General features: G+C 31.7%; 1 protein-coding gene across 7 annotated transcripts in view; it reads right to left on the reverse strand.

Moving 5' to 3' along the window:
- The window catches only part of per (period), a 91900-nt gene extending 79364 nt beyond the window's left edge, over positions 1-12536 (reverse strand). For 5 of the 7 annotated variants that reach the window (XM_014429727.3, XM_014429726.3, XM_014429724.3 and 2 more), the window contains exon 1: positions 12378-12536. The gene's annotated coding sequence lies outside the window, so the exon portion shown is untranslated. The remainder of the gene's footprint in view (positions 1-12377) is intronic. The other 2 variants (XM_067045009.1, XM_067045010.1) reach the window with 2 other exon arrangements.
- Positions 12537-25295: the final 12759 nt, after the last annotated feature.

The raw sequence follows: 25295 nt of genomic DNA on the forward strand, positions 1-25295 counted from the left end.
TATATATAGTGAAATAATATAATATATAATTGTTGACCGTGACAATTAATAGTTATTTAACACCACCCAAATGCACCTCTGGCCATTACCGCCTACAAGCAGCACCTACCAGGTGGCAGTGGCGTCCACTTAGGGAATAACTGATATAAATGAAGAATAAATCAATCATTTTCCGCCACATTATTTTAGGTTAGTTAATTAAAGTAAAAATCTTCAAGGCTGAAGGCTGTGCTCTACTTGTCCTATGAGGACAAGCCTTCGCCCGGTCGTGAGTTAGAGGCAGCTGAAAGCTCAAGATGTCGTAAGTAAAACCCTGACCAATTGTAGGGCCGCTGTTAGGCACACTGTTTTCTGTGTACATTTTCCCTTGGAGGAATAACAACCTACAAGTAAAAAGTCTAAGAATGCGTTAATCCAATGACTGAATTCCGCTGGGAGCAGTGGCAAACAATTAAACATTGACATCAACATCAAAGGTTGCATCTGCATGTGGCAGAACATGTGCTCGAGATCAGCTGGTCTGAGCCAATTATAAGTTACGCAAGGAAGCCACCTCTTGCACAACGAACATGTACAGCTTCTTTGTAGTACTACCTCTGATCCTATTAGATATCGACCAATCGAAACGATTAATCTTCATCGTTCATGAACGTGACCTTCACCAACGATACATACCAGTGAGGACTTGAGGCCACACAGTTTGAAATCGATTCAAAACGAAGAAGGAATCGATACTTATAATCAATATTTTAAAAAAATACATACTGCGCTGAAGGTATACAAAAACCAGAGATTAATCATTTACTGAATTATGTGTCATTCATAATCGACTTGGTTGGAAAAAGCTGTTTCCCGAAACATATTGAACCTGAAAAGTTCTAATGTGACTCAAATTTTAGAAAATTTCTTCTATTATAAAAAAGGCTTAGATACTTTTTTTTTCATACTTTTGAGTTTTCACGATATTGAGCACCGAATGAAAAGTGTGCGAAAAGTTTAGTTTTTCCGTCAATAAAATGAACTACCAATTGTGCGTACTTTTCTACTTTTCAAAGACACTTACTGGTCTTGTTTAGGCCTGGTAAAAATATGAAATATTTTACTATGTTAACTGAAAAAACAAATATAATTTGATGAGAGTGTACTGGAAAATAAAAGAAAAGTAGAAACGTAAGAAAAATAGAAGTTTTAATGGGTAAACTTCCGGACTAATAAGTATAAAATAGTTGCAATAAATATTTCCAACAGTTGGGTATATCTATGCTTCCTTCACTGTTCTGTTCAGACTTATTGCAATGTGAATATCAAGGATTTATTTACTTTTCTAAAAAAGTTAGGAGTGAATGTAAAATGTAATTAACTTAGTCAATTTTTCAAGTTTTCTAGGAAAGGTAATAAAAAATTAATTTATTTTAAGAATAACGTTAAAATAATTAATTTGATACAAATAATTAACTGTTTCTGATAAAATGGAGAAGTTGTTTATAAAAAAAAAGGTAAAAACAGTAAACATTATTTTTAGAATAATTAATTTATTAATTAATTTTTAAAACAAAAATATGTGACTAAGAATCAATCGTACTTCAAATAATAAATATCAAGAACAAAATATGAGCGAAATTTAATTAACTCTCAAATCTTTTTTAATCTCCCCGCCTAGCCATTTCTCGCAAACGTAGTACGGCAGCAATTCTCAACTGTCAACTGTCAAATATAGCATACTGGATGCCAAGCCTACGAAAGGAATAGAATCCGCCTTCTGGCGTCACTCGGTCTGGAAACGTATCCCTCCATTATATTTCTTCCAAGGATAAATGTAAAAGATTGTTTACGAGGACGGAATGGACATTTCTACAGCAGATAAATTTAAAATATTGAAAAATTTTCCTTTTGAGGTTAATGACCTCCAATTTGATGAAATTTCTTTATTAAAATTATCACTCACTACATGGTACAACGTTTCGGGACCACAGTCTCATATTCATGCACTTTAAACCTCATAATTTCTTCTAAGAAATCATGTCACAATTTGTGCATCTTCAGTACTCCTTAGCACAGCTATAATCCAGATTAAAATATTGAGTTAGAACTGCTACATGTCAGTAACAAAAGATGCTCTACTCTAAAAGAGCTCAATACCATAAATTCTTAATAAGTAATGTGTTATGTTTTAATTAATATTTCTTAAAAGGTGAAAATTCAAATTGATGAGATAGTTGACCGTGAATAATATATATAAGGAGAATAACTTAATTTAAAAAACTTATTTACTAGTGCAAAAGTTTTGGCCAGAATTTCTAGCTTTCACTAAGAAGAAAAAACAAAATAACAACTAATGAATAAAGGATATATAGAATGATTAATGCAAATAATTGTTCATAAAGTAAGTAGATAAAAATAAAGGTTATGTTTAATAGGTAATTAAATATGTAAGTAAAATAACATAATTAATAAAATATAAATATAAAGTTATATTATATAATAATAGTTTAAAAATTAAAGTTATTGAAAAAGCAAAGAGAAAAAAAATATATGTGACTAATGAAATATGTAAGTAAAATTTTACATATATTTTCTTTCTTTGTTTTTTCCATAACTTTAATTATTAAATTAAAATATTCATATTTCGTTGTTTCTTTGCATGCTAACATATTTAATTACCTGTATATACGTTTTATTTCCCTCTTCTTTCATTACATTCTTTTTATCTATTTTCATTCTGTACAATTATTTACTTTAATCATTCTATATATCCTTTTGTTTATTGGTTGTTATCTTGTTTTTTGGTCTTAGCCCTGACGAAGGCTAGAAATTCTGGTTGAAATGTTAGCACTAATAAAACTTGTTTTTATTATTCTCTGATCGTACTCTCGACCATCTTCTCATGAATATTCAAACTGTTTATCAATACGTCTATATCCCTAATAAAATAATTGATAAAGTCACGAAAACTATCCCATGGCTAAATATTTCTATTTATTTTTTTATATTTACAACTGTGGTATTACTCCAATCCGACTAAATATTAAAATTTAGTTATAATCCCCCCAAAAAAATACGAATTTTTTAGAAACAATTAAGTCCGTGAAAACTACTTCAATGGATCGGGAAAGGCGATAACAAGGCTAACAGATGATGCTGGGTCAGCAATATTGGAACATGAGATTCATGTAAGCATCACGTTGTGGGCATTATCGTCTCGGGTCCTTTCTTCCTTTGTTTTAAAAAGCATCTGTCAAGAAGAACCAACATCATTCAAGGTCTTATAAACAATTTGATAAATGGTTTGAATCCGAAATACCATTTTTTTCATTCAACTATAGGAGGAAACTAAATCAAAGAAGCCTTCCGAATGCCGGTAAATCCAAATTGTAAGTTTATTAGAGTTTTTATAGCTTCGCTAACATTAAACTATCGATTCTAGGAAAATTTGTACTTTCTGCTTTTATGAAACCGTATTCCATGCTAGTTATTGAAAAAAAAGAATGACTATTCTTTTTACAGCAAAATACGTAATAATTTAAAAACTAAAAAGTGTGAATCACTAAATTAGTGCTGTTTGTTTGTTTGTAATAGTCTTTTCAGTCTCGTGTGAGGATTTCAGGTTAGTCGTATATAGTCCAAGGTTGCGGATCTGTTCTTCAGGGGTAAGAGCAAAATAATTAAAATATACTGTAGGGGAGTCGGTAGGTTTACGACGAAGGATAGAAGTAATTTGATGGGATTTGCTGGTATTTATTTTGATCCTCAAATTACGTCACCATTCCTCGAGGTTTGCGATATGGGATTGGAGAGTTTTGGATGCAATTAAAGGGTTAACTGCATTTGTTTTCAGGTAAGTGGTGAGGATAGAGTTAGGTTTGAATATCATCTGTATAGACAGAGAGAAGAGGGATGCATAGGAACCATTTTGGTTAATTTTGAATAATCTATCAATAAGAAAAGAACTGATTATGTGAAAGTATGTAGGAGGTAGGAATTTACGGAGTTTGTAAAGCAGTCCAGGAGTTTTTAAGTCTAAATTAAAAATTAATCCTGTATCTATATTAATTAAAACATGTTTGGTTGGGTTTCTGTGTTGACCAGCAATAATACTAACATTCCTTCAATTTTTTTTTCTATGTTGTATATTACTAAATTTATGTTAGGATTTAATCATCGTACCAATTATCCGATGTGACCTGAATTTTTTCGTTCCTTCCTACTTTCTTTCGCATAAGTATGTTTCGAGAAAAGCTTATCTGATTTGAAAAAAAAAATTAATAATTTGTGTAAAAATCTAGTATCAATTTTATCAATAACAATTCTAAATTCCAGCCACAATCTACCTAAATTTCGAAAATGTTTTATCAGATTTTATGGAAAGTACTTTTGCAAAAAGTGTACAGCATCAATTCAATGCACAACTTTCGCTTTCGCATGCGCAATGGCTTTTTCTTGATACACTTTGGTATATTTTGGAAAAGGTTGGTCTGAGTTGACTCAAAGTTTGGAAAAAGGTTGTGGATCAGGGGTTAGTCAAACCAAGGTCCAGCAAATAATTCATCAAATTGCACAAGTTGCTTTCCATACAATAATTTCCTGGACGCTTTTATAGTTATTGTTCCTGGTTTTATAGTTCTTTTAAAAGGTTTAAGTTTTTTTTTTTTTTTTTTTTGTCAGTATCAAAATTGTTTTGAGAATATATACATTTTATATTTCCTGATTAATAATGTTAACACCCTTATTTAATAAGAATTATTAAATTTATCTCTTCCTACCCTCACCCACTACCGGTCAACTTTTTGTTTCATCACAGTTTTGTTTTTTTCCTAAAAAAAGAATCAAACAAGGTTATTTTTTCTGTTTATGAAAAAATCTTCTGATGAATATTTATGATCCGCTATTTCCTTGATTAAAGGGACCTCATGATTCTCAATTAATTGCAATAATTACTTTCCACTTTCCATCTTATTCCTCTTCACAAGCCTCTCATACGATGAATATATATATATTTTTTCCCTGAAATATAGCATGGCTGCTGTTTCGTATATTACTGTTGTATCGAGTTGATTTATTAAAAACCTTGTTGCTCTATGATCAACATCAGTTATCACTTGATTAATTTGACGGACGTAGGTTCCCGCAATTGAAGGTTTAGCTTTAGAAACTCCTAAAGACTAAAGATATGCCGGACATAACATTAAAGGTTAATTCAAGCTTTGCGTAAGTTAAGTATTAACTAGCATTTACTATTGTTATTGATAAAATTGATATCATTATTGTTGATGATTTTTACACTAATCATAAATTTTTTTCAAATCAGACAAACCGTTTCCGAAACTTACGTATGCGAAAGAAAATACGAACGAAAGATGTGAGTATAATTTGATACAATCCGTACGGGACCAACAAGCTACTCAGGTTACTGAAAATTTCGTCGCATCGTATTAACGATTCGATGATTATATCCCAACATAAATAATCAACGAAATACAGGATGAGAGACAACCTTGATATTAAATTCTCAATTTAATTGGAACAGGAAATGATGACGCGAAGGAAATGTTATTTTCCTGAGACTAGCGTGTGTGTATTTGGAATGAGACTTCGCAGAATGTGAGTCTCAGATTAGCAGCAGTAAATACTTTAACCAGATTAAACTTTTCATAAGTGCATTACCAATCAAACTAAAGTACTCTACAATACATCCTCGCTAATGGATCCGAAGCTTGGGCTGCAACTGAGGTTGATGCAGATTACTCATATTTCAAAGTCAAATATTGTGAAGAACCTTCGTCACAACCAAAACTGGTAATATCTTGCGAAAAAGATCCAAGTGAAAATTTATCGTCTCTTCAAGGACACGAATATTGAAATGATTATGAAGGGCGGAAGTCATGGGCATGGCACGTCGTATGAATAGGCAAGAGTGAAATACCCAGCTAAATTGGTTAGGGAGGTCCTTCATCAAAGAAGAAGAGTAAGAGTTAAAAAGTAAAACAAAACTAGACGATATTATCATCCTTTTAACATTACTCTATTCTGACTATAAAATTGAAAACTAAAGATGATAACAAGTAATAATAACCGTAAGGTATTAGTTAAAAATCCAAAGAGATTGGATAATGTCTTCTATCTCAAAATAACCCCTGGGATGGAAATAGACAGTATCTCTGGATGGACGGTTGCGGTGGGTCGGTTACCCTCTTACGACCTTAATACGGTGAAGGAAATTACATAATCTGCCTTGGATAAGCATCTTTCCAGAAAATTTATATCCGAGATAACCTTGCCCTTTAAGTTTGCCCCCCCCCCTCCTTTTCCTCGGTTGGATTAATCTTGAGGTAATTTTAATAAGTTAGCATACGCTTAAACTAAAGTTACCTATAGTCTAGTTGCGAGAGCGCAGAAATATCAATTTCATCTAAGAAATCCCATATGGAATTTCTCAAAGAGATACGGGAGTAAAATATTATAAACCAATTGGATATATTTTAGAAATTAGAGATATATTCCTAAGTATTAGATTGGTGCATATGAAATTTCAGATTTTAAAGTAGATATATAAAATTGTATATCTTTTTTCACAAATTTAATCAGTACATTCCATTCGTTTCAACACACTTTTCCCAATGGGACTTTAAAGCAAAGATGACTTAAAAATATTCTGATCTTCAGAATCAATAAATTCAGATATCGAATTTTTCAGGTTGTCTACATTTTTGCCCGTAAAACAGATCCAAATGTTTTAAAAAATTAAAATCGGTTGGGGAGCGATCCGATCAATAGGGTGGCTGCTGAAAAACTTCATATTTCAATTCATTTAATTTCGTAATTGTTCTGTCCAATGTATGCGGCCGAGCACTGTGGAAAAGTAGTGGACCGATTAACAAGTGATGGATGTTTTTTTTATAGTGAAAAATAACCAGAAATTTTTCAAACCAACGCTGCACTTTTTGATCTTAAACAGTATTCTCTCCAAACTCCTGGTTTATATTCCGTGCTGCATTATTACCAAGTTTATACTCATACAAAAATAAAAAAAAAAAAATACACGAATATCGGTGGAATTCATATCGGTACAAAATTCAAAAATAAATAACAAAACGGAACACTTATGAGAAAATCACCTTTGTTGAAATGTGAGTCTGGAGATGGACAGTATGCTTATAAATGAGGTTATGCCAAAAACAAAAGCATAACGGAAACAAGAAGAGAAAGATTTGCATGTAAAAACATGCTTCATTTCATAGGCACCAAGCTAATTGCAACATGATAACAAAATTCATTAAGCTGTCTAAAATAGTTTTTTCACATATAAGATTTCTTATTTCTTATGAAAAATACACATTTTCTTTCTGCTCTTTTTCTGATAACAATAACATTAGAAATGTTCATTCTAGATTTATGTAAATATTTTTTTACTCTTATCTTTGAAAAATTTATATAAATGTATATAACAAGCGACTGAATTTTTTTAAATAGTATCTTTTGTTCGCTAGATTGAAATTCACCCTCCAAGCCTCCATAAAAATTAAAATCATAAAAAAATACCCTAATCCTTTGAATTGTAAATCTATCCTTTAAGTTTTGAATTGTACAAAATTGCATGTTTTGGAGTTGCTGCACGAATTTGCACATACTGAGGAGTACAAAATTGCATTTTTAATTTAAAAAATGAAATCATAGTAAAATTTACAAATTTTTCGAATATATATATATATATATATATAAATAAGCGTCGATTTACTAACTCCTAGGACTCTGTATGGGCTGTAACCATGAGTTATCTCAGCAATTCTGGATCTCTCCTGGGACCCACTCAGGTCCATATAGTAGGTACTCTTAATTGGTTTCATTTACCTCCAAGCCCATATAAATAAAGTGTTTTATTCTTTCAAGGGTATTATTCACTAACTCCAAGTACCCGGGAGTGGCAGATAGTTATTTATTATGTTTCTGTAGTCAACCCTATAGATTCTGGAGTCCTCCAGGAGTCTAGCCAACCTCATAAAGTGGGTACTCTTAATTGGGGGAAAATGTGGTGGTTGAGCCTGATCTTCAAAAATCACCTCCATTGATAACATTTGTTCTAAAAACAATACTTCCGTACAAAGTACTGAATCCTGACCATGATTGAATGACAATGATGATTGCAGCAGTTCAGATTATTATTATTATTATTATGTAAATGGAAGTACTGTTTTGATATATATATATATATATATATATATATATATATATATATATATATATATATATATATATATATATATATACACACACATAGTAAAAGGAATATGAAAATAGTTTGATCAATGAGAAATAGTACGACCGTCTTGACTGAGAAGGTCATCTAGTAAAGTTTCTCTGTGCGTTCATGAATGGCTTTGACTTTCTATATTTATTTTTATTGGAATGATTTATTGTATATACAGTGCAGTAGGTTTATTTATTTTAGGAATTCGTGATATTTTTAAATGTACTAATTATCCGACAACTATAATTTTTTAATACAACGAGTTTCTTAAAGTTAAAGTGCTTTGGGATTTGTACTGTATTTCCTTTTAAAAATAATCAATGAAATGAAAATAAGATTGAAAAAAAAAACCTGACTATATAAAGAAGTATTAAGCACTACTGACCTACTGTAACCATGATTACATTATCTAACAAGTGGGATATATCTTATCTTTTATTTAATAATGAAGTTGCCTCTTTTATTAAGAAAGGACATGCCTTTCCAGGTTTTAATTAATTCATTTAACTTTTCTTTGAAGCATTTCAATTCATTTAAAATATTACCGGCCCTATATAATTTAAATTAATAAATTACTAAAAATATTTTGTTCAGATTTTTACTAAATACTAATATTATACATATAAATGGTTGGTCAAGAAGAAACAAAAAATAGTTTTCAACTATTTGTCCATTGCTGAAGCTTTGAGCCACGATGTAGGTTTCATCAGGGCCGATGTAATGAGAAAGGACTGACAATTAAGCATTAAAATTCCTTTTCCTAAAAAAAATTCTTTGAACATTTTTTGATCGTAATTTTTATAAATTGAAGTTTTCGCAATATGATGATGTGTTAACAGCTGATCGTGGATTAGTATGAGGAAGAGATGGCGAGAGGAGGAGAGGGGGGAATGAACAACACTCAAAAGTGATACCTATTTTATTGTGTCAACGTTTCAGCCTGAATTTTAGGCCTCCTCCAGGGCTTGGTAAAAAACATGTTAAAATAAAAATAAAACGATATAAAAATAAAAATAAAATAAAACCATATTAAAAATATAAACAATAAAAAAATATCAGACTAGTAATTATATCAAAATAATAATGTTAACTCCTGGAGGGTCTCGATAATTTGTAAAGAAGCACTGTTTTTAGAACAACGGTTACAAGGTGATCTTATGACGATCAACTGCCAGATTTTCCTCCTCCACTTTATGAGGCTTGATGAACCTCAGGAGGGCTCCAAATCCACAGGGTTGACTCAGGGCTAGAGTGTAACAGAAAATATTTATGTGCCTCAGTTGGATTAGAACCCGGGTTCTAGAGTTAGTAGTATGGTGCCTTAACCTGTGCCACCGCGATCTCAACATCTAAACTGTTACTAATATTAAGTATTTATCAGTATTTATATATATCCACTGGACTCATTTCTTTGTCTTTTTATATATTTTTCATACTGTTTTATTATCATATTTGTGTTGCTATACTGTTTTATTTTTATTTTAGCATAGTTAGTACTTAAACCGGAATAAGGCTGAAAATTCAGGCCTAAGGGTTGGTACAATAAAATAAATACCACTTATTAGAGTTCTTCATTCCCTAACATCTTTTTCTCCAAGTTCGAAATAGATGTTTAATTTGACCAACTATCCTAAATTGAACTTGGACTAATTTTAATTCAGATCCAATTTTTTGACGATTTTTTTTTTCAGTTGCTATAAAAAATCATATTTTACAAAGTGGAAATAATTAATATAACTTTTTATTTTGTACTTTGACATTGGTTTGATCAACAACGATCGAATCGTTTTTTTAATAAAAAAAAAAAAATCGAAAAAATCAATTCTATTAGGTGGTCAAAATCCGGTCACTCGGATTCAGAGTAAAAGTTTCCGTAATACCATTTCCAAAAATTTCCAAGGACATTTAAGCATATCCTTTTATGTAATTTCAGTATCGTAAAACATTTCGTTTTTGAACTAAACTGTTCACACAGACAAGCAGATCATTTTTCGGAACTTGGCTTTGAACTCTTTAAAAACTTGTTTTCAAAAATTTGCATAATCGTAATATTTCCCCATATTATATATTCCATACATAGGCAAGTGAAAATAATATGCGAACTAGTCACCGAGACGATGGGAAACTTCCACAGGATATCCTTCAAAACAATCCTTCTTAGAGATATTTGATAAAAAAAAAAAAAAAAAAAAAAGCAAACGAATAAAATCCTTAAGGAATAAAATAAACTGTAAGGCTCTATATTTCATTTAACTTTTTTTTTGCAATTTATACCAATGAAAAGGAGAATTATAGTGTTTTATGTGAAATCTAAACCACGGCCGATGATATATGCGAATAATAACTGAGAAAAATGTCCGACATCAAGTGGGATTTCAAGACAAACATTGTTTTAACTTTCCTTAATATGAAGGATATATAATATAATATTATCCCTTGATGAAATATTATCATAACCTTCATATTATTAAAAATATATACATTGTATAATACATTAGGTAGGCCCCTCTCCTGCATTAAGGGCATTGTCCCGTGGTCATAGCTTTATCAATTGATAACGATAATCCGCTTTCCATCTCAGCCTACACCAATGTTTTTTTAAAAATTAAAATTAAATAAAAAAAAAACATCATAGTTTTTAAGCAACTTCCTAACACAATCTATTCTGTTATTGAAATTAAACATAATAATAAAAAAAATTGTTTAATTAATATAAAACAATTGTTTAATTAATATAAAAAATGTTTAATTAATATAATAATAATTTTGATAAAATACAACATTTTTATTTATCATTCTGCAAATTATATAAATATATTCTAACTATACATAATTAAATTATATTGCATAACGCCGAAACGTGTACTAATTAAATTTATTTTTTACATATGCATGTGTTTATACACGTGCTCATATATTTCTGAATAATCTTCCCTACGTTATGAATAACACCTATTGATAAGAAACGGATACGAACAACTCTTCTGGCCCCTTATCAACGATTTCCTGACAGAAAATAAATATTTTTCTGAACTTATAATAAAAACAAAATTAAATAAGTAATAATAATAGGAAAAATCGTAATGAAGTTTGTAAATTAACTTAGTATCAGGCCATCGAAGGCACGATCACAAGGTTACGAGCTTTTATGTAATTGTTGCTGTTGTTCAGTTTCTACGACATTGAAAATTTAATTTAGTATATTAGTATGATTTAAATTCTTTTTAAAAATTATTTCTATAAATAACTTATAAGAAGAAATATACAATTTTTATAGTTAAAAAAAATTTTTTTTTTTGTTTTCAATTTGTACAATTTTGAGTTATAGAAAATAGTAGTTAATAAAACCAGCACAAAACTGAATAATGAAATACCGAAGCTTTATCAATTATATATTTTTTAAGTAAAAATGATTCAGAATAACAATTAAAAAAGACCAGGGAAAATAATAATGTTTCCATCGAAATATAAACACATAATCTGAAAAATAAACGATTTTCTTTAATTAATAATTTTTTCCGATTGGAAATTAATCAAGATGAATAAAAAACAATCAAATTAATGAGTTAATTTCATCGAATTATGCAACGTTTCAGCAAAACGATGTAGGACATCACCAGGGTCACAACAGAAACGATTGATATGAAATTAATGGTGTTGATGTTCTGTAAAAAGTATGAATTCAATAAATGGGTATTTTGCATATTTTTGGGGACCTTTTTTTTCTTGTATTATGCGAGACTCAATTAGGATTCGTTTCAGGTTCTCAAAAATATATGAATGTAACAAGATTACACCCAAAAAGAATTTCCAGACAAGATAAAGAGCGAAATATTCTCTTTTGAACTGCAATGAATTGTTAGATTCGACCTTTTTTACAGAGTAGGATTTGTTATTTACCACCAATTATTTACATCTTTTTGGATATATTTTTCTCATTTCTACAATGCTAATTCTAAACTTTAGGTAATTTAATAAAAAAAAAAAACTCTTTCTTTTTGGGATGATTTCACGATACTTTTACTGATTTCTGATCCGAAATGACCCGGATTCTTCTATCGCAGTCGTCTATCATCCGAAAGTCCACCTACGAACACAACTTAAATATAATTTGATTGATAGATGAGTTACATACCCTATTATCTTTAAGTAGAGCTGTATGAGATAGCACTAAGTTATATTAAGTTCACAAACTAAGCTCATATCGAAAGTACTTGCTGCTTGGAAGAAAAGTTCACAAATGGCATGAATCAAGAGAGCGCTGTGAGCGACTGCTGGCTCACGGTGCGCTACACGTGAGTTCTCAGGGCTGCCAACCCGCCCTCAGGGATCATACCTTTCTTCCCCTCACTGGCAACACTTTTCCTCTGCCGTCATGCTGTGTTTATATTTATCTATACTTCGGGGATAAAAGACACGATGTATATATTTTTTAACTCTATGCTTATATTTCAACTGTTCCTATACCTAGTGCTACAGAAGCTCGATGGATAGAACCCAGCTCATGAAAAACGGACAGTATAAGAACCCAAGAGGAGAAAAAACGCAGTCATTTCACTCCAATTTTTAATTACTTTAATGAAAACTACGTATTATTACTAGTCAAAATTGACGAGTCTGCCAAGTATAGGTAAGGGGAATAAACAATGTCGGCTGTTTCAAAACGAGAAAAGGAAATTAATTTTTCATTCGAAACTCTATATCTTTAAAACTACCAACAACATTAGAACACTTAAGAGACCATCATTTAAAGTAGAGTAAATTTCCTAAGATATTAGCCCCAATAGAGCTATTTACGTTTAATGGTTCTCGAGATATAGCTTTTTAAAAAGCAACATTTCATATTAATGTACTGAAAGATTAGTAGTGAATTCATTTTGATAAATCTATATGTCAAAAACCATTCGAATAACAGATGTCTATTAACACACAAATTAAAGCTAGTTAAATGAACTATTAAGTAGATTCTGAGGTTTATCTTCTTAGGAGTAGTAGTTTTCATGATACTTGGTAAAATTAATTGATTTATAGTTGTTTGGGCAATAAGTTTGATTTATGAAAAAATCACTAGCACTCAAACTAAAGCTAGTTAAATTTACTATAAAACTTTTTATAACGTTTATCTTCTTAGAAGTAGTAGTTTTTATGATATTTAACAAAATAAATTCACAAAATGTTAATTATTAGTTGTTGGGATAAAATGTTTGATTTTTGAAAAAAATATATCTCTGGAACCATAAGACTATCAGTACTCAAAATGGTCATTTAACTTACTATAAAATAGTTTATTACACGTAATTTTTAGTTCTTTTCAGTTTTATTGACCAACTTAAATTAATTTAGCCACTTGAGGCTATCACTTAAAGAAATAAAAGCCTTTAAATAAATTAAATTAAATAAAAATGCTTATGAGTACGATTGTCTCGAGGTCAACTGGGCTAGTTCCATAAGGCGTTCGTGAATGGGATTCACATTGTACATTTATTAATACATGTATGATTAATTTTTGTTGATTAGCAAGAGTCTGTCGTAATTGAAAAGTCGTCAAATGTATATTATGTATATAATTATGTAATTATGTATATAATGAGGTGTAGATAGTGGACCGTAGATTAACGATTGGAGAAGTTTGTCGGGGGGGGGGTGCGGTCAGCAAAGAACAACATAAATAAACAAAACCATATTTATTTATTTTATGCCGACGTTTCGACCTGAGTTTCAGGTCTTCATCAGGGGTTATGGCGTAGAAGGTAGGCCTGCAACTCATGCAACACAGTTGCAGGCCTACCTGAATGTCTTCTGATTGGTCTATTGGTCCTCTATTGCTGTCTTCACATTTCTTAAATTACCCCAGTGTTAATGGAAGCTGGATAATAACAGAAGAGTTGACTTAATCTTAACTTATCCCTGCTAACACCTGTTGTAGGTTATATATACGCAATTTAAATTAAATAATTTGAAGTCATTTAGAACTTTCCAAAATACCGCATATGACGAGTAAGACGCAAAGCTTGCTTCGACTTCAAGACGATTTCATCTTGTCCCGTGTACAGATCCCAATTTTTTATTTATTTATTCCTATCATAATTTAGTAAATTTGATCTCAGTTAATATGGCGTGTAGAGAAACTACCCGTTGGTAGCACTCTAATGACATTTTACGTTAACAGTTCTCGTGGCCATCTTCTTTTAAGGCGCCTCGGAGAATTGTCAGGAATGGAAGAGGAAGCAAGGTTAGAAACTAGTGGGTTTGGGTTTTTAGGGAGTTTATAATGGAAGGAATAATATCTGGTTCGGGCTAGATCGGTTACATATGGAACATTAAGGTCTTTATGTATGATTTTATTTGTGACAGAGTAAGAAGCATTGAGGATTTTGGATTGTAAGGATAAGAGAGGAATTCGAAGGTTTAGTGGAGCCCTAAAGTTCAACTCCGTATGACCAGATTGGCCTTATTACAGTCATGTAGATCAGTCTTTTTAATGAATTGGAAGTTTAGACCGTTTGTCCAGTAAGTGCTGTAATAGTCGAATTCAACGTGCAGTTTCCTGTCTTTTCAGTCTAGTGTGAGGATTCCAAGTTAGTTGTTTGTCCAGATGTAGTCCAAGATAGTGGATCAGTTGGACAGGGGTAAGATCCCAAATTCCATTAAAGCAGTTTAGAGGGAAGGGGGATCGTTCGGACCTCGACTCTCTTACTTCGATTCCATCTCGCCCCGTGAGCATAGGTCCTGTGTAAGGTTGTTCCACACCTAACGAATCTCTCTCGCATCAAATTCATCTTGTTCCATTCATTTCAACCTAAATCTTATTAAGTAGTAAGTATTTTTTGGAGATGGGCAACCACTCCCTCTTCGATTATATCTCTTCGTGTGCAAAGACCCTGATGTTTTCAAAATTATAATCATTTTTGTCATAATTGTTTCAAAGAAATTGCTTGCTCTCAGACTATCTCAAGGGCATTGGAGGGATGTTAAGGGGTTAACATTTTGTATCCGTTTCATAGCCCATTGGTTTACGGGATGATTTGTATGCATATGTAGGTATTGCTCCCTTTAAATAAAATGGGCTTAAATTAGCTGTCTAGGATTCTTTTCTAGGCTGAACGATACTATAAAAGTGGGAGGTAACTTTTAATAAAAACTTTGTTCTACCTAAACATATAAGAATTCGTATAAATTTTTCGTAAATTGTGTTGGCGTTAGAGAAATGTCATTTATGAGTTACAATTTTCTATCACTCTCAATCGGTGAGTTTTAGCGCTCCATCTCAGCTCTCAGGGTAGAGTTCAAAATTGGGTCCATAGGCACAGTTTATCGAAATTATTGCAACCCGCTTGTTGAACTTTATAGACTTAGGCATAGCATTTCATGATGGTCTGCAATCACATTGAGCAACTAAATAAATGTATATATACTTTCCTTAACCACCCAAAGCCGTAGGTATAACGTGCCTATTAAACAACATTTTTTTTTAAAATTATTTATTTAATGTAATTTACAACTGTACAAAATAATACAATAGGTAAATTTGTTGTATGTTTCATATACACTGGAAAATCTTGAGAAGGAACCACCCATTGGTGGTACTTCAAACATTGATTTAAATTAAAAGGTCCCGTGGCCATCTTCTTTTCAGACGCCTCGGAGGATTATCAGGGATTGTTAAGGATGAAAGATTAAGAATTAATGGGTTAGGATAGTTAAGGAGTTTGGAATGAAAAGACGCATATCTGTTTTGGGTCAAATTTGCAACGAATGGGATCAGGTCTTTGTGAATGAGTTTCTTTGTGACGTAATAAGGAGCATCAAGGATTTTACGTAGGATTTTGGATTGTAACGATTGGATGCGGGAAGAATTTGATGGTTTGGTGGAGCCCCAGAGCTCAATTCCATATGTCCAAATTGGTCTGATTATCGTAGTGTATACTAATTTTTTGTAGTGAATGGGAAGTTTAGAGCGTTTTTCAAGTAAGTGTTGTAGCAATCGGAATCTACGAACAGTTTCTTGCCGTTTCAGTCTTGTGTGTGGATTCCAAGTAAGTCCCTTGACAAGATGGAGTCCTAAGTATCGAATCTGTTCAACAGGGATTAGTGGTGTATTTAGAAAGGATACTGTAGGACAGGAGGGCAGAGGTTTACGACGGAGAGTAAAGGTGACCTGAATTTGTCAGGATTTATTTTGATTCTCCAGTTTTTACACCATTCTTCAATAGATGTTATGTGTGCCTGTAGTATTAAACAACATAGACCCATTAAAAGAAACAATAATATGTCCAAAGAACCTTTAGATTATCATGATGACTACGCAGTCGAAGGTCAAGGGGCATAATAAATTAATGGACCTTCACCGCATATCTAAGCAGCCTTAACCGATGAGGAATTATTTATTGCAAAGCGATTTGCAGATCACTGGTAAATTTGACCTAGTTAATGAGCAATAAAAATTTTCTCAAAAATATGTACAAGACTGTTTTTAATAAAATTCCACTATGAGTTACTGTGAACAAATTTGTATTTATTAGGTTAACATCTTTTCGTTTCATATAATTTCAGAAAAGGTGATTTGGTAAAACAACTTTATGGAATAAAAACATTCATCCACATTTTCCTACTTGTTATAAACTTTTCAATTTCTTCAATCAAAGGTTTTGTAAAGAAATGCATTTTTGACCAGAGTATTTAAAATATTTTACCTTTAAAGAAGTTGCCTAAATTTCTGAACACATGGAAATCGTTTGAATATAAGTCTGGAGAATAAGGTGGATTTGCACTTCGTAGTATAGCTCCTTGTGTTTCGTCACAACAGGAGTCGTCGTGCAAGCGTATTCTGATCCATTATGTCAATATCACCGCAGCACGGTGTTTTAACCTCTGGGTAAAAAGGAGAAATGAATTATTCTTCCCATTGAACACCACACAGAAATCAATATTTTTTTCTGAGAATTTGGGTTTGGCATGTTTCCGGTCTTTCATCGATATTTAACCTCAGATTTGGTAGACTCCTGTTGTCATGAACAATCTAATTTTCATCGCAGGTGATTATGCTTTCGAGAAAAGGATGGTTTTTTTGCCTAGTAAGCAGTGAAACCTACGTTTCAGCAGCTGCCTTTCGTTTACTTGATGAGGTAGCCATAGATTGGATACCTATTTAACTTTGCCAATGGCCTTAAAGTGTCGAGAAGCTGTCGCTACACTTGTATTAAGTTGTGCTGCAAGTCCTTTAAATGTTAGGTAAGGGTTTTCTTTCAAAGTAAGCCAAAGTTTATCGTCGTCAATTGCTGGTGGAGGTCTTCCTCTCGAAATATATGAGGTCTTATACTCGAAATCGCGTGTTTCCTTAGTCATACTTGATTGCATACTAAACCATGTGCAATCAATTGGAATGATAGGAAATGTTATAAAAAAAAGTGAGGATTAATAACAGCTCATTGTAATCTGCAAACAACTAAAGTCCACTAATCCTATTTTGAATTTCTTTTATAATAAAAACGGACACTTTTAAAATGAAATAAAATTTCAACAAGCGTTTACACTATTCCTTAATGGTTTATTTTATTTTTCTTCATTATTAATGTGAAAGACTTGCTTAGGTTTTATTCTTGCAGACTATTATCGTTAATTATACAACCGTGACGAATCACGGTCATAATCTTCCGCCTTGGTGAGGCAGAAAGGATAGGTGAGAGTGCCCTGGACTCCATCAAGGACGGCGGTCTTCTTGCATTCTTCAGGTCAGCCGACAGAACATGTGAGCGATCGAAGGACGAAGGTATCCAAAGGTCGCTGTTCCTATCGCCCGTAAATAGACGGATCCTATGGAAATAACTTTTCGAATCATGCCTAACCGAACGGCCTTCAACAAAATACCTCGATAATTACAATGTTGTTTGGGTAGCTTTGATCTTGTTTAGGGGCAGATTTAAATGTGATATGCGGAGGTTTTTTATGAATAAGAAATTTAGTGATTTAATATCTTTTGTTCAACAATACTTAAAAATCTGTTGACTAGTTCATTGATCAGAAGTTGAGACTAAGAAAAATATTTGGTCTGACGAGAGTTTTCGATATTGTATATCTACTTCCGGACATTACCGGAATTCACATAAAGTTTATTTTATTCAGTTCCGAAGAAAACTAAAATTTTCCTCCATTTTGAGAAAATCTCGATATCTGGTGAACAATTTGATGTACAAATTTCTATTAGCACTCCAATTGAAGCTCGTTAAATGCACCACAAATTAGTTTATCATGATTATCTGTTGGAGATGTAGTTTTTATAATATTTTCCAAAACAAATACACAATATTTTTATTTTTTGTTATTTGTGAAACTTTTTGGCCATTGAAAAACTGTATCTCGGAGAGTATACAGACATACACGGGATGTCTATGAGCGCTCGAATCGAAGCTACAATAAAATTACAAAATTTTGATTTTTCATTATTCGGTAAAAAATATTGTCTTTTTGAAAAATCTCAAAAATCAATCATAATAGAACAAAAGCCCAAGAGGAGAAAAAAGTCAGTTACTTCACCTCCATTTTTGATTACTTTTATAGAAAACTTGTCAAAATTGATAAGTCTACCAAGTATAGTTGGAAGAATACAATATGATGGATGTTTCAAAACGTTTAAAAAAAAATTCATTCGGAGCTCCACATCTTTGAAATTACCAATAACACTAGAAAACCTAATAGAACATAATTTAAAGTAGAGTAAATTTGCTAAAATATGACCCCTAAGAGAACTGTTTGAAACATTCCGAGAGTTTTTTTAAAAAATGCAGTGAAAAATCCGTAGTTATTGAATTTATTTTAATGGAATCTATATCTCAGAAACAATTCGACGTACAGATGTCTATTAACACTCAAATTAGAGTTAGTAGTTTAATGGACTATAAAGTAGTTTATTATATTTATCTTCGTAGGAGTACTAGTTTCATAGATATTTGCTAAAATTAATTGATTTCTAGTTGTACGGACAGTAATTTTGATTTATGAAACGCAAATCAAAAAAATACAAAAAAATTGATTTTCTTTATTTGAGAGACTTTTTGGACACTGATCAAATGTATCTCAGGGAGTATTAGACATACAGTGGAAGTCTATGAGCGCTCGAATTGAAGCTGGGTATACGTACCGTAAAGTAATTTAGTAATTACCTTTATATTCGCTAAAATAAAATATTGATTTTTATTATTCGGGAAAAAATATTGATTTTTGGTAAATCTTGGAAAATATCTCGTATGGAGAAAAATATTAAATGGAAAATATATAAAGTTGCTAAAATATGTGCCCTACATATTTTAGCAACTTTACTTTAAAACATATTAATTGATTTTTTTTTTGTTTTTCATATTTTACTAAATTTTAAGGATTGTGAGCAAGAAAAGAAAATGAGTGAATATTTTAGGTTTGTAATTAAATTTATTGAAATTGTATTGAATTTAAGTTTCAAACTACTCCTTATTTCTTTAAAATAAGGACATTTTTTAATTATTATAAATATCGTATTGTTCTTTTGAATTATTATATTAGTTTTGTTATTTATGTGTTTTAGTTAAAATTACACACAGGCTTCGACAGACGGAAATTTTTTCTGTTGTCTATGTGCTATTAATTATTTAAATAGATCCATTTTTTTCTATTTTTTTTTTAAATAAACACATTTCATTCATTGAATTAGTTGAAATGGCATTTTTTCATTGAACAATTTTTTTCATTTTTGAAATTTTTCAATTAGTCAACCTCTAACAGGCCTTCCACCCTCCATCAAAGTCCTGGCTCCAGGAATATCCTGCTGATAGTGGGTCTAGATTCAGCGTTCAAAGGCAGAGGATTTCATAACATTGTTGCGGATTAGAAAAACAATATGCCATATGGAAGGTCGGGAATCTGGTAGTTCTGATGCATGTAAAATATTTTAAGTTCTTTAAAAACACCACGTATGCCGGTGACACATGTATGCTCACAGTTAATAATTACCCTTTAATTGTATCCCAAACTCTCCAATCCCTGATCACATCTCTTGAAAAATAGTGTCGAAATTGGAGGATTAAAATAAACTACATCAAATCCTTTACTCTTTGTCCGGATGCCCTACAGTACCCTCTAATAATGTTTCTCTTACCCCTGTCGAACAGATCCGCGATCTTGGAAAACTTTTGGACAAACGACTAACTTGGAATCCTCATACACGACTGAAAAGACAGGAAACTTCACGTCCATTCAGGCTATCACAGCACTTACTTGACAAACAGTCTAAACTTTCGATCCATTACAAAAGACTGATTTTCATGAATAATAAGGGCTATATGGACATACGGAGTTGAACTTTGGCACTCGACTAAACCATCGAATTCCTCCCGCATCCAATCCTTACAATCTAAAATCCTTCGTAAAATTCTCAATGCTCCTTTGTCACAAATAAAATCATGCGTAATGACCTTAAGGTTCCATATCTACCCGATCTTATCCGAACCAGATATCAATCCTTCCATTATAAATACCCTAATCTCCTAAACCCACAAGATTCTAACCTTGTGTCCTCTTTGATACCTGACAATCCTCCGAGGCACCTGAAAAGAAGATGGCCTTGAGACCTTCTAATATAAAAATGTTAACAAGAGGTTAATCAATGGGTAGATTCTCTAAATGCCTGTATCATATCATTATAACCATATATCAAATTTATTATATGTATTGTTATGTAAATGTCATGAATAAATGAATAAAAAAAAAGTTCTTTAAAAGTGAAAGTGAATGAAGGTTATTCTTTAGAAATATTCTGGAACAGGATGGAGCCCCAGAGAGATATTGTCCGGAGTATAAAGTGTACAGGTTCTTCAATTCGACGTTTGAACTAATTACACTAAAGCAGTGATTTCGAAACTGAGGTGCCCCAAGCGTGTCCCAAAACAAATAAAAAAAAAACAAAATAGCAAGTTTACAGTACATACTACATGTTTGTTCCTTTCCAACATATTCAACCGCTCTAAGGATAATCGTGCCGCAAATTTTATTTCAACTCGCTAAGCGATATAGGAGGCGGTAGCAGCATGGCGACGTGCAAGTCTACCGACCCAAAGGTTGTCATATCGAGTCCCGGTTCCATCAGGGCTTTTTTCAAGCATAAAATAATACAAAACTCACAAGCTCCCTCGGGCATTTGTGAAGCCCGTTAGCCAATGGGCGTGGGGGTGATTAACCCATCTTATGAAAACACCACGTCAAGAAATGCGCGATGTATTTCCTAATACATCTCGCAAGGACTTGGAACTTCATGGTCTTTCGCCCATATAATAATAATAATAAGGGTTTCGCAAAATATTTTTCCTAAGAAGGGTACTGGAAACTCCAAGGAGGTTTGGCAACCGCTGCACTTATTCCCGGTAGAACCGAAGACACATCAAGTAAAACAGTTCATCAAATATTTTATCGTCGAATTAAACATATTGCACACCACAGTTAATGAAGATGAAACAAGGATGTGAGTGTTTCTAGACACATTTTCTGTAAAGTTTTGAAAACAAGCGTGGCTATTCTCAATACCATTCATGAATAAAATAAGTCATCAAGAAAAATTTTCATTTCTCAAAATACAGTCAGAAAAATCAGCTTAAGTAGTTGTTGATTTATATCATTACTTTGGCTAATTCCAATTACTCTATTGACGCTGGTATGTAAATGGTATATATATAAAAATTCTATTTCCGTAGTGACTTTGGCGAGGATAGAATACAATCTCTTCCTGAAACTAAGTAGCTCCCTCACGTTGAAAGGAACGTGAACGAGTAGTTTCTAAGTTGTTGGCTTTCAAATAACACCTAATACGAATTCCGCTAATGGTCTGACTGTTATTATTTCAAATTATTCCATCACATATCGATATTAAGATTTCTACCATCGTTTGGTGATAATCTATATTGTATCGATAGTTTAACCAAAGTAAAAGTCATATCTATAACAGTAGTTTCATTGATAGGTTTTCACACACCATATGTTGATAGTGCGTTCACTATCTTCATAAAGAAATTTTATTGTGACCTACGACAAAAGACGACGAAAGGAATTTCATAATTTTACAGAGGAAATATTTTAGAAAGTATTCATTTATAGCTGAAGGCGTGCTTGCACAGAAGTAAGGCACTGTCCAACTCTAAGGACTGAGGTTCAAATCCAGCTGTGGCAAATAATTATCAAATCTGTTTTTGTAGTCATGAGTCAACCCTGTGGGTTCTGAAACTCTTCTGGGGTCTACACAGCCACATAAAGTGGCTATCTTTGATTCTAATGGTTAAGCATGATCTTGAAATTTATTTTTTTTTTTTAATTTTATTGTATATTATAGTTTAAAACTATAATTTGCACACTTTTTTATTACTACACGTTTTTCTTTCTTAAATTGTTTTTTTCTTTTCTAATTAATATTCATAAGTCATTAACTAATGTTCACTTTTCGTACGATTTCGAACCACACTAATCTAATCATCTGCCTATTACGTATTTACATATTATATTATGTTTAATAGTTAATTATTTTTTAAATATATAGATTGTTATTATCGCTAGTCCTTTTTTTCTGACCGATGTACCCTTCCTATGTAAAGTGGAACCTTAATTTTTGATTAATGAAAACTATGTATAATTACTAGTCAAAACTGATGAGTCTGCCAAGTATAGGAAGGAGGAATAAAAAATGGCGGCTGTTTCAATACCTTAAAAAAACATTAATTTTTCATTCAGAGTATGACTATTAGGTAAACTACCAACAACACTAGACAATCTAAACAGAATATTATATAAAGAAGAGTAAATTTGCAGAAATATTAGCCCTAATAGAGCTATTTTCGTTTAATAGTTCTCGAGATATAGCCTTTTAAAAAGTAACATTTCATAAAAATGTACTGAAATATCAGTAGTTAGTTAATTTATATTGATAAATCTATATCTCAGGAACTATGTAACGTAGAGATGTCTATTAGCAATCAAATTAAAGCTAGTTTAATGTACTATAAAGTAGTTTATGACCTTTACCTTCGTAGGAATAATAGTTTTCATATTTGCTAAAATAAATTGATTTATTGTTGTTCAGACAATAAGTTTGATTTATGAAAAACTTTATTTCAGAAAACATTGGACGTACAGATGTCTGTCTGCATTAAAATTAAAGCTAGTTAAATTTACTATAAAGTAGTTAATAATATTTATCTTTTTAAGAGTGGTAGTTTTTATGATATTTGATATAATGCGGATATTCAAAATAGTAAAAAACAAGAATTTATAATTTAAAGTTACATATCGTTAGCCCGCCTACAACACTATAAAACCTAATAGAACATCATTTAATGTAGTGTAAATTTATTAAAATACGAGTCCATTACAAGCAACATTTCATAAAAAATGTACTGAAAAATCAGTTAGTCTATTTATTACGGGAAATCATGATCTTAGGAACCATGAGGCGTACAGATGTCTATCAGCACCAAATTAAAGCTTGTTTTATGTGCTATAAAGTAGTAAATTATGTGTATGTTTGTAGGTTTGTAGTTAGATATATTTGATATAATAAATTGATAGTTGGGACAAAATTTCATTTGCAAATATAAAACCTATTACCTTTACGAAAAAATACGCAAGTGTATGCCCAATGGTTCCTGAGATATAATTTTTCATAAATCAAAAATTTTGTTCGAACAACTATAAATCAACATTTCATGAATTTATTTTGGCAAATATCATTAAAGAAACTACTTCTACGAAGGTAAGCTTTATGAACTACTTAATAGTAAATTAAACTAGCTTTAATTTGAGTGCTAATAGACATCTGTATGTCTCATGGTTCCAGAGATGAAAAATTTCCCACAATGAATTCGCTAACTACTGATTTTTCTGTATACATTTCATAAAATGTTGCTTTTTAAAAAAGATATTATCTCTCGGGATCTATTGAATGTAGGTAGTTATTTTGGCTCTCATTTTAGCAAATTTACTTTACTTTAAATGCTCTTTTATTAGGTTTTCTAGTGTTGTAGGTAGTTTTAAACATATGGCTCTCCGAATGGAAAATTAATTTTTTTTAACATATTGAAACAGCCACCATTAAGTATTCTCCCTAACTATACTTAGCAGACTCATTACTTTTGACTATAAATTATACATAGTTTTCATTAAAGTAATTAAAAATTGCGGTTAAATAAGTGACTTTTTCCACATCGGATTGTTTTACTATAACAGGTACCTGCCCGTAGCTGCTAATATCTGAATGATCAAAAATATTGTTGAGAAAATAGTACTGAACTATAGTAATGGAACTGTAGGACATTCAATGAAAAAAGAAAAGCTGTTGATTGATGAAGGGAGTGGTAATGGATACAGTGCATTGATCCATTCTACGAGCGGCGACCTTATGTAACGTAAACATTCTTAGCCCGAGACAGCATTGGCAGAGAACTTGGCGAGGCTTAACTAGTTACCCTTGGGTCTGTTTCACAACGTTCAAATATGATAATAGATAAAATATCTATAACAAATTATATAACTACTGTCTGCGATTATATATAAGCTTCTCAGGGTTATATGCTCCACCTTTTTTCTATTTTTTTAAAGTCTGCTTATTAAAATAACACAAGGAGACATAATTGAATTTCAAAAGGGCCGTTCTTCGTTAATTTGGGGTATATGAGTTTTCTTTATTGTCATGTTATAGGTATCGTGCTAGATAGAGGAGGAAATATATTTGAAAAGGTAGATAGGTTTAAGTATAAATGTTCTTCGGTAACTAGAAAAAAGAAAATAATGAAGAAAGGAATGTGAGGTTAAATGGGGGAAATGCTTGTTATATTTAATTTCGAAACTTTTAGTTTGCACCTTGTAAAACATAATATTTAGAATTCACAAACTTATTATCCTTCCCACTGTTCTTTATGCATGCAAACCGCTGCCTCTTACTCTAAGGGAAGAACAGCGCCGAAAGGTTTTCTGAAAATAAAGTACTACGCAAAATAATTGGACCGAAAAAGGATGAGTTAACCGGAGCACTAACAAGGATGAGTTA

This window comes from Halyomorpha halys, unplaced genomic scaffold (assembly GCF_000696795.3).
Source record: "Halyomorpha halys isolate HHAL.00 unplaced genomic scaffold, Hhal_1.1 Scaffold817.1, whole genome shotgun sequence".
Taxonomy (NCBI): domain Eukaryota; kingdom Metazoa; phylum Arthropoda; class Insecta; order Hemiptera; family Pentatomidae; genus Halyomorpha; species Halyomorpha halys.